The sequence below is a fragment of the Mirounga leonina genome, unplaced genomic scaffold (assembly GCF_011800145.1).
Source record: "Mirounga leonina isolate KUSES-001 unplaced genomic scaffold, KU_Mleo_1.0 Mir_129, whole genome shotgun sequence".
Lineage (NCBI taxonomy): Eukaryota > Metazoa > Chordata > Mammalia > Carnivora > Phocidae > Mirounga > Mirounga leonina.
Window position 1 is genome coordinate 59,384,156 of NW_023270323.1, and position 12,028 is coordinate 59,396,183.

The window sequence follows — 12,028 nt, forward strand, 5'->3', positions numbered from 1 at the left end:
ATTTTTGTCTACCAACCTTGTACTTTTTGGCCTTGTTATACTTACTTATTAATTCCAGTAGCCAGTGAATTCACTGGGATTTTCTCTGTAAACTAATATAGCATATGCCAATAGGGAGAGTTTTTACTTCCTCCTTGCCTATCTTATGAATTTTATTTTATTTGCCTAAGGACATCCAGTAGAATGCTAAACAGTAATGTAGTAGCCTTGTTCCCAATCGTAGGGGGAAAGTGCTCAATCTTTCAGTATTAAATATAATGTTATCTGTAGGTTTTACAAAGGTACTCATTCATCAGATTAATGAGCTTCCCTGTTTAGTTTGCTGAAGAATTTTTAATGATAACTGATGTTGAATTTTGTCAGGAGCTCTTTCTGCATTAATTAAAATATTATAAGTTCTTACATTTTAATTATTATAATATGGCATATTACACTGATTTTCAACCTGACATTACTGAGATAATCCCTATTTTAACATAGTGTTTTATTGTTGGATTTTATTTGCTAATGTTCTGTTAATAGCTTTGAATCTAAGTTTATGAGGGATTAATGGTTTCTAACTTTCTATTTTTGTAACTGTCAGAACTTAGTATTAGGGTTATTGCTGGCTTCATGAATGATTTGTGCAGTGTTTTTCCTCTGTTTTCTGAAAAATTTGTAAAAATGTGGCATTAATTATTCCTTGATGTTTGAGTAAACACCTGTGTGACACCATCCAGGTTTGAAATTTATGAGTTTTTTTGATAACAAGTCCAAATTGTTTAATAGATATGAGGCTATTTAAGTTTTCTGTTTCTTTTTTTCATTCTTCTACTTGAGTGATTTAGAACTTTCTTTTTCTGTAATATAACCATTTAAAGCTATATGTTTCCCTGTAAGCACTGCTTTAGCTGCATCCCACAATTTTTGATATATTTTATTTTCATTATCATTCAGTTCAAAATATTTCCTTATTTAGTTATAATATAGTGTTTTATTTCCAGAAATATTATTGCTATTAGTATCTAATTAAATTCCATTATAGTCAGAGAACACAGGTTATATAGTTTTGATTCTTTTATATTTATATTTTATATTTATGGAGATATGTTTGATAGTCCAGCAGATGGTCGATCTTGGTGAATTATTCCATGTGCAACAAAAAAATTTTATCCCACAGTTAGTTTATGTAATGTTTTATAAATGTTAATTAGATTAAGGTGGTATGTAGTGTTCAGACTATTTTTTGGTTATATTTAAGGGGGAGAGAGAATATTTTAGGAATTACAATATACAAATCTAGCATGCTTATATTTTATATTATACCAACTCATATAAAATGTACAAACCTTGCAATCTATCCTTAGGTTACAGTCTTCATATGTATGGCTCATACATGTACTGAAAATCATAACAGATAATAATATACTTTTGTTTAAACAGTCATACATATTATAACAAATTAAGAGGACATTTCTGGTGATCTTCATTCATTCCAAGGGTCCAAGTGTCTACCTGGTATAATCTTTCAGTATTTAGCATTGCTTATAACACAGGTTCACTGGTGACAAGTTTTCTTAGTTTTCTTGAATTGAAAATATGAGAAACAGTACTTCAGTAAATTTCAATCTTCATTTCTGGTATTATGAATGAAGTTGAGAAAAATATGAATGAAGTTGAACATATTTTCCTTTGTTTTATACTGGGTAGTATTATCACCTTTAATTGTTTGTGGTTTTTTTGTTTGTTGGTTTGGTTTGGTTTGGTTTGGTCCTTCAGGTTTTCCTCAGTATGATAAAATCAGTTTCACTCAGTATGATAAAATTCTATATGAATTTTAGAATAATTTGTTCTGGAAAAATTCTAGAAAAAAATGGTAACAGGACACCTGGGTGGCTCAGTCGGTTAAGCATCTGCCTTCAGCTCAGGTCATGATCCCAGGATCCTGGTATTGAGTCCTATATTAAGCTCCTTGTTCGGCAGAGAGCCTGTTTCTCCCTCTGCGTGCTGCCCCTCCTGCTTGTGCTTTCTCTCTCTCAGACAAATAAATAAATAAAATCTTTTAAAAAATGGTGGGTAAAATTAATGTTATCACATTAAATGTATAAATTAATTAAGGAGAATATATGTATTTATGATATTTTGTCATTCTATCTAAAACAAGAGATATCTATATATTTGTTCAAACACTTGTGTCTTTTGTTTCAAATATTTTTGTATAAAATGGCATTTCATATTTCTTGTTAAACATTTTTTAATATTTTATCTTTTATATTTCTATTGTGAATAACATTTTGTCTTTATATCTTCTATCTGGCTATTGTTTATAAATATGAAGCCTATTGTTTGCTTCTAACATTTATTATGAAATAATTTTGGACTTAGGTAAGCATTTCAGAAAACTGTACAAAAAATTATTTTATACCTTTCAAACAGATTCCCCAAATGTCCTATCATATTTGCTTTACCATTTGCTCTCTCATGTATATGCATGCATATGTGTATGGATAGATAGATGTAGATCATTGTTTCTTAAGTGAGAGTAGGTTACTGACATAAAGCTCCTTTACCTATAAATACATCAATATGTATTTACTAAAAAACAAAAGCAAGAATAAAAAACATTCACTTATAACCATGGTATCAAAATTTGGAACTGAATATTGAACAATTATATTATCTAATTCATGGTACTCAAATTCTATCAGTTGCCTCACTATACTTATTTGTAGCAAAATACATTCTTTTATTTTGGTTCATAATCCATTCCAGGGTCATGTGTTCTTTTAATTGTCTTTTTTTTTTTTTCTGTAGTGCCCTCTAATCCAGAAGAATTTCTTAGTCTTTCCTCATTTTTCATGCTCTTGAAGTTTTTAAAGAATGCTCACTCATTATTTTGTGAAATATCTCTTTATTTATGCTTGTCTAATAATTCCCCATGATTAAATTCAGATTCTGAATCTAACATGGAAATAACACAGCAGCTCTGATAAGTCCTTAGTCTATCTTAACAGAAGGTACTTGATGGCAATTTTCCCCTTTTACTGGTAGTATTAACTTAAATCTCTTGGTTAATGGGTTAATGAGTTAATGACTACATGAATACATAAATGAGGGAGAAGGGAAAGCTCTTCTCTATGTTATAATCCCAAGTTTTAAAATTCAAAAAGGAAAAACAGATTTATAATATGAGATTCTAGACATTCTAGGTTTCTCCTCTATAAAGTTAGTGTTTTTTGTTTGTTTGTTTGTTTTCCCTCCCTTTATAATTAATAGCTATCTTCTGGGCAGATATTTGGGAGAATCTGTAAATGTCCTGTTCTCATCATAATTTTCCCCACATCTTATACTGATGGTTCTTTCCCAAAATATTTTTTTTATTATAGTTGTCACCAAATGGTTATATTACAATTCTATTTTTTTTATTTTAAAATTTGGGAGTTACATAGATAAGAGTGTTTCCTTCTCCCTCATTTATATATTCACCTATTCATTCATTCACATGTCAATATAGACTTATGGAATCCTATGTTAGTCCATGACTATTATTTGTTACTATTCTTATTTATTTGACGTTCAAATTTTCCCATAGTTTGTCAGTAGACACTATTTCATTCTGGTTTTTATGTCCTTTTAACCAGTCCACATCATTATTTGAGTACTTATTTTTTTGTACCACAAAATATTCAAGATTCATCCTGTATTTCCTTGCTCCAGTCTTAATTTTTTTTTTTCCCAAAAGAATCCAGCTTCTTTTCACTGGGGAATGGCATTTTAAGAACCAAGATCTGGATGCTAGGTAATTGCTAGCAGCTAATATTGTTTCTAGGATACTTCAGAGGACAGATATCTATAGATTAGATATTGATACATAGATAGTATTTATTTATAATTAGTTATATTTATATGTTTGTGTTTTCTATCTTTGTGTGTGTATTAAACATTTTGAGTGCATACAAATACCTCTAATTGTTAAAAAAAAAAAGAACCTAGCTCTAATTATTCAAAATATATTTAATTAGTTGCTCAGTCATAAGATATAAATAACATAGTTTTAGAATTGTTAACTCATACACTGTGAAAAGTAAATATACTTACTAGATTATAATATTTATTTGTAGTTCTTGTCTTTAACATGAGGATATATATTCAAAATATTGTATTCAAAAGTTACTTGGATTCATTCTCTTACATTTCACTCAGTATGATTACATAATTCATTTGAAATTGTGTTCCATTTCCCCGCACCTTGATTATTTTGCATGGGTAAAACATTAGCATGATTCTATTGTATGATTAGTACATTTTCCTTAGAAGTGTGAAATTTTGAAGCTGGGACTTCCAAATGGCTACCTTCTTTCACTTGGGTTTAATCTTGTCTCTGTCATTAATGCAAAACAGCTTTATTTCCTCTGTTCGTCACAATGGATGCTTGTGTGCATCGCGTATTGGGACATGAATTGCTTACCACTAAAGAATAACACCTTCTGCCAAGACACTGAGGATGTGAAACCCATTACTGAATTATTCTCTCACAGTTTTATTCATGCTTATGATATTTAGAATTATGTCAGTGGATATCCCTTTTTGGTAAATTTCATGTTCAAGATAGGAAGATTTCATTGTATGCAATAAAATGTCATCATTGAAAGTTACTATCTGGCTTGCAGACAGCTACTTGGAGCTAGATTATAATAAATCTTCATGGACTGATTGCATATTTTTGAATTTGCATTTTTCCTCAAGGTTGGACATTTTTTAAAAAGTTGTAATTACTCGGGCGCCTGGGTGGCTCAGATGGTTGAGCGTCTGCCTTCGGCTCAGGTTATGATCTCAGGGTCCTGGGATCGAGTCCCGCATCGGGCTCCCTGCTCCTTGGGAGCCTGCTTCTCCCTCTGCCTTTCTCTCTCGCTCTGTCTCTCATGAATAATAATAAAAAAAAGTTGTAATTACTCAATTTAAATTTATAACATCCCAAAGTACATGTAAAGAATAACTAGAAAAGATAATACTCCAGGGGCGCCTAGGTGGCTCAGTCGTTAAGCGTCTGCCTTCGGCTCGGGTCATGATCCCAGGGTCCTGGGATCGAGCCCCGCATCGGGCTCCCTGCTCCACGGGAAGCCTGCTTCTCCTTCTCCCTCTCCCACTCCCCCTGCTTGTGTTCCCTCTCCCACTGTATCTCTCTCTGTCAAATAAATAAATAAAATCTTAAAAAAAAAGATAATACTCCAAATTGGAAGTCTAATTTGCAGGTGATCTCATTAATGAAGATTATGTCACGTATACTGCACGATGTTCAGTGACCACATTTTGTGAGCATTCCGTATGCTTTTGTTAATAAACCCATTTTACTGTAAGGCTAAATATGTTTCAAGAAGAAGAGTACCATATCACTGATTCTTTCAATTATTTTATGGAAGTATTTATTAAATGTCTAATATATGTTAACTATTTAAAAGACACAAAATAAAACAGTCTAAATCACTTGTTTTCCAAAAGGTATAAAATAAGGAAAATAATGTCGAAAACACATTTGTAGAAGGGAATAAAACTGAAGAAATGTTGAGTTCTGGGCGCCTGGGTGACTCAGTTGGTTAAGCGACTGCCTTCGGCTCAGGTCATGATCCTGGAGTCCCGGGATCGAGTCCCGCATTGGGCTCCCTGCTCAGCAGGGAGTCTGCTTCTCCCTCTGACCTCCCCCCCTCTCATGTGCGCTCTCTCTCTCTCAAATAAATAAATAAAATCTTTAAAAAAAAAAAGAAATGTTGAGTTTTGTCAATATGGCAGATTAAATTACCTGGTGATCTTCCAGGTCAAACATGCAGAAATTTAGAATGAATTATAACAAGTATCTTTGTAAGTGACAAGCCTACCTGACCAGAAAAGATGGGGACATTTCCTGGGCCAGAAACAAAGAGCAAACTAAAAGCAAGTGTGATTTTAGCTGATGCTACAGTTACTCTGGCCTGAGAGGGGAGGGTTACAGTTTTGTGAACTTTTGTCAAGGGTCAAAATTTTAAAGCTTATATGCAAAGCTGAATCCATGCCTGTGTGAAATGGGGAAGTCAAATAGAACTACATGCAGGAACTGGCATGATTGAAGGGCTGCATGCTTGGAGAAAGATTGGAGAACTCCGGAAAAACTCACTCCCTGGCAACAGAGAGATAATAAGGAATTTGGGACAAGGTACGCGCCATAAAGATAAGAAAGAAGCACATCTGTTTTTGTATGGGCTCTGATTGAACAAAAATTGTCCTTTGAGTTTATAGCTACAGCTATGTACCTTACATAGATTTAAGGTTTGAGGGGCGCCTGGGTAGCTCGGTTGGTTAAGCATCTGCCTTCGGTTCAGGTCATGATCCTATAAAACATGCCCTACTCTGTATTGATAGGTAGTTTGGTGTGACTGGGATAATGAATTCTGCTATACTAGGCTTCTAGGTTGTTTAACACTCTCTTTACTTCTCAGAGTTTGGAATTTTAATAATAGTGATTGGTTGCTCAGGCAACAAGGGCCTACATGACACGTCTTCAATAAAATCCCTGGACTCTGAGTTTTAAGCAGATTGTCCTAGGCAGAAACACTGGATATGTATTGCTCATTTCTTCTGCTGAAGAAAGAAGCATGTTCTGTTCAGGCCCTCCCTTTCCCTGTCTTCCTGTGAGGGGGAGCTTTAGAAGCCTATTCCTAGACTCCTCCAGACTTTGCCTGATGCCTTTTTGTTCTGCCCCCTGCTGATCCTGCTGTGTGCCCTTTCACTGGAATAACACATAACTGTGATCCCAGCTGCCCCTGAATCCTGTGAGCCCTTTCAGCGCGACACCGAATGCATAAGTGGGTGGGTATCTCCCTGCCCAAGCACATGGTCTCAAAATTAACATCCACACATTCTTTCTCAGGAATTTCCCAAAGGATGTGCTTCACCAAAGTAGATAATTTTATCAAGAAAGTGAAAGGACCTGGACCTCGGAAGTAAAGGATTTCTGACAGAGTAGAGGCAAAGAAAATCCCCCAAATGATGGTAAATGTAAGAATATGAAAACTACAAATTAAGCCTCAAATAAAACAAGTCCATGTTAAGGAAGTAAACAGAGTGGCTCATTGATAGATCCCTCGATGTAGCTGAACAAACAGAGTGAAATGACTTAAGGATAAGAAAATTACCTTTTAATTAAACAAACAAAAAAAGAATTAACTGAAAGGAAACAAAATTACTTGCCTCAGCAATGAAAAATATATAGATATCCCTGACAATGTAGATTCTGAGTATCTGTATAACCAAATTTATGATGTATTAAATTTAGGACGATGATTGGATTTGCACATGATATGTGTGTGCAAATGCACATGCCCCGGGATGAGGTGTATTATAAGTGTTAAAGCCTCCTCATTAAGAGAGTAATAACAATAAATAAAATTTTTTAAAGAAATATAAAAATACTATGAAGAAATATTAGAGATCTGGAAGTAAATACAAGAAATAAGAACTAAAAGTATAATTGCCTCCGGAGCGCAGGAATTCAGCTTTGGAATAAGTGAAAGAGCACCAATTCTATTTCATTAGAGACTTTGTAAAATTGTTTGACCTTTTAAAGTACATCCATAATTTGAAAAAGAGTACAAAATATAATTAACAAAATGACTTGGATATATATTACATATTCAGGAAGAATTTTGACAAAAAATAAATCCGGAGGTTTCAGCACCAAAGATTAGATCCCTGGAAAATAATGTGTTGATTAAAAACATAAATGAAGATATTAAAAATAAAGTTATAGGTTTCTCTCTTGCACATATACACACAGGCACACACATACATACACTCACATTATCTAGTAAAACTGTGGATCACCCACACAATACCGAAAACAAATCATGAAAAGATTCAAATGCTTGAGGCAAGTTTTTTCTTTAATTTGAACCACTGCTTGCAAAGACTACACTTATCAGGGGGTTGCTGCAATGAAACACGTCCAACTGTCTTCTCTGTTCATATTTTATGTAGTCTTTTTATGAGGTAGAAACCTTTAAGTCCTTCCTCCACTGTAAGTTATGTGTGCAAGCACACACGTATCCATTGGCATTAGCACTTCCATCCTTCACCAAATCCTCTAAGACCTCATGACTCCAATTCATTCTTTCTCCCTCCCTTGATTCTTAACCCTAACTCCACCACAGGAAATACAAACATGTGTTTTATTAGTGCTACATCCCCATCAGTCTAAAGTTAAATCACATCTTTCCTTTCCCAGCCGGTCTGATGGAAAGTATAATGTGTATTCACGGACTTCATTAAGATACGGATGAGCAGAGAAAGTCCGTACTAAAGAACATTGACTTTACTTCATCGACAATAGGTACTCTAGGAAGTGTAGACTCGCATTTAAGGAAATAACTGGACAGAACGTGGAGGAAGATGGGATGGGGCAGAACGGCAGGCAGGAGTAATGTTATAACTATAGGGAAGTAAGTGGTTCAGCAATGAGCCTTAAGCAGAGTATGGGCACCAAGGCTGAAAAAGAATAAAGATCTGAGAGATAAGTATGAGAGAGGAAGCAATGACAGTATTCTCTCAGGTTTTTTGTTAATAAAAATATCCTCCTCATAAGATTATTGTAAAGATTTAAGAAAATCATGTATTTGAAGCATTTTGTAGAAGAGTAATAAATATTCCTATTAGTACTATTTAATTAGGTATATCTATGATCCAATAATCCTAATAATACTTACAGTATATTAATCTTTGAATTAGAAAGCTTTTATCATCAACACAATGATGAAAATATGGATTAAAAACTATGTGAGACTCTGTCCCTTTCTATTAGCTAAATAACCCACAGTAATTTAAATAAATGATTACTGAGTGACTAAGCTTAGCTTTGCAAACTCCCCATTTCCCTCTACTTAATACAATGTCCATTGTGCAGCACAAGCACTGGATTGGGAAACAGAAGGAGTCTAAATCTTTGTTATATCCCCAGCTACCTGTTTGATGAGAAGAAATACAAGTAACCTATTTGAAAGTTCATTTCCTAAACTCCCAAAAGGGAGTAAGAATCCCTGCATCCCATTGTTTTTTGGTTTTTGGTTTTGGTTTTATTTATTTATATTGTGTTCAATTAGCCAACATATAGTACATCATTAGTTTTTGATGTAGTGTTCAACGATTCATTAGTTGCATATAAAACCCACTGCTCATCACCACACGTGCCCTCCTTAATACCATTGTTTTGAAAGAGTTACATGAGAACAAGGTAAAAGGTCTAAGTTGGATGGATACCCTTTTCCATTTCATGGGCTCTCCTGTTGGTAGAAGATGTTTGGAATAAGTTATGTGTTTTTCTATCAAATTTTTCTTAAACATAAAATTTATGAGTTTAAAAATCTCAACTTAATTCTAAATTAATGAGCTGAATTTGACTAGGGGGATCATACTCTCACACTTGAAAAACATTCTTTTCTTAGTCTAAAAGTGTGCCCTATGTTCATGTCTATTTAACGACTCTGATAGTACAAAATCGTTCTAACGTCTTGGTCGTTTCCAGTGCCTTTAGCAAAACCTTCTCTTTCTTGAAGTGCAAAACCCAAAACTTCATGCAAAATTCAAGAGCAAAGGAGTAGTTCCATTTTCTTTTTTCATTTTTTTTTTTCCTAAGGATACTCAAGGAGGTTACTCTTTTATTCAGAGAAAATATCCTGGGCCAGCAGCAGATGAAAGACTATTTTCCCTGCTCATATATACCACTTAGAGGTCTTAATTTCATCTGTTTGGTCTGAATTCCTTTTGACTGAAAGTAAAACTTTATGCCCGCCTTCTCTCAAGTTTATCTATCCCAGCTCTAAGCATTCACGTAGCCTCATGAGCAACTGCTGAAGTTTATTCCCATGAGTTTGGTACTCCTCAGCCCAGGAGGCCATACTTTCATCTGTAAACTTGATCATCTCATTAAGTGCTCTTTCTTCCAGAGCTTTTATATTAAAAGATAGTCAAATAAGGGCCTGCAGAGCCCTAGCACTGATCCCTGGAGAATCCACTCTTAATAATCAGCAAGTCAAAGACAAAAATTTTCCCTAAACTTTTTCTCATCTTTAAAAGCTAGCTGCAGCTTAATGGACAAATGCGTTTCCCAATTTTATTATATCTGCATTTGTAACAGGCATTCACATTGAACCTTGAAACCCTAGCCAAAATAGATTGGTGTCTAGCTAAGAACAAAAGACAGATCTTCAGATGCCAGAAGCCACATTCCAGGCGAGCCCTTGCCAATATAAGAAAAATGCATACTGCATCTCTGATCAAAAGAACTTCTCTACTTATGGGATCAAAGTAATGATATAAGCTCCCTGAGTCTGTTTCTTCCTCTATAAAATACAATTCAGAATATCTACTCAAAGGCAATTGTAAAGCAATATATATACACCACCTTGTAGATGGTAGGTTCTCACTATGCATTAAATTAATTAATAAACAGAATAGTGGAGGGCAGGTGACATGGACTAAGAACCACTGTGGTTGCCTAATACATGAGGAAACAAGTATGTTTTTCTCGCTCATTTATCTATGTAACAACATAGATGGGGTTGTTCCTCTTGAGATGTTCTTGCAGGAAAGCCAATAAAGATGAATAGACAGAGCTTTAGGAAGAAAACACAGACCAACATTTTTCTTACCAGAATCTATTTCTGCCAACATGCCAACTCAGTTTTCTGAGCACAACTTAGATGACTCCAGTGTTGATGTTCATTTTGAAATGCGTTTTTTACTATGGAAACAGATGACCTTTGGAAAAGAAAGGGTCTAATGGTACCCACAAGTGTACTGCAAACTCAAATACACTTAACATCTCTGAATACCTTATATATGTACAAAATCATATGGAGATATGTCGTGACTTTGCATCACGGAAGTGTATGTTTGCAGCTATCAAAGATGGGTAAACAAACAGAAAGCCACCGAGTTCAATTCAAATGTCATCTCAATGAAGCCCTTCCCAATATCTTCAGTCAGAACTGATTGCTTTATCATTGGTGATATTAGAGTACTCAGAGAACAGTTCAAACATAATATCTGTTATCATAGCTATTTGCAGTCATGAATGCTTCCCTTGATAAATGATTATAAGGCAAGAGCTCTAACTAATTATACTTTCCTATATTCTATGACATTCTTAATGGAAGGCATAGGTCAAATTATGTATTTAATACATGTTACTTGAATTTTAGTAAGTCCATAACCATTTCTTTAATACTATCACAATGTTAGTTCTTGTTAAGCTATTGTGCAATTCAATGTCTCAAACTTTACAAACTGTCTTTACACCACTTTATTCTCTCTATTTAGTGTTTCTTTTAGAAATATATCAGGTTTAGTGAAATAAGTCAAGCAGAGAAAGTCAATTATCATATGGTTTTACTTATTTGTGGAACATAAGGAATAGCATGGAGGAAATTAGGAAAAGGAAGGGAAAAATGAAGGGGATTGAATCGGAGGGGGAGATGAATCATGAGAGACTATGGACTCTGAGAAACAAACTAAGGGTTCTAGAGGGGAGGGGGGTGGGAGGATGGGTTAGTCTGGTGATGGGTATTAAAGAGGGTACATTCTGCATGGAGCACTGGGTGTTATGCACAAACAATGAATCATGGAACACTACATCAAAAACTAATGATGTAATGTATGGTGATTAACATAACAATAAAAAATTTTTTTAAAAAAATTTTAAAAAGTGTTAACTATCCTAGTAAATGGATGTTGTATTAATTTGCTAAGACTGTCAAAATACCAGTTTGTGTGGCTCAAACAACAGAAATGTGCTTTCTTATGGTTCTGGAGTCCAGACGTCCAAAACCAAGGTATCAGCAGGTTTGTCTTCCTGTGGCCTCTGTCCTCGGCTTGCAGATGGCTGCTTCTGGTTGTAACCTCATGTGGTCTTTTCCCTGCGCATGTACATCCCAAGTATCTCTTTGTACCTCCAAAAGTCTTCTTCTTATGAGGACACCAGTCAGATTAGATTGGGGCCCATCCTAACAGCCTCTTTTTAACTTAA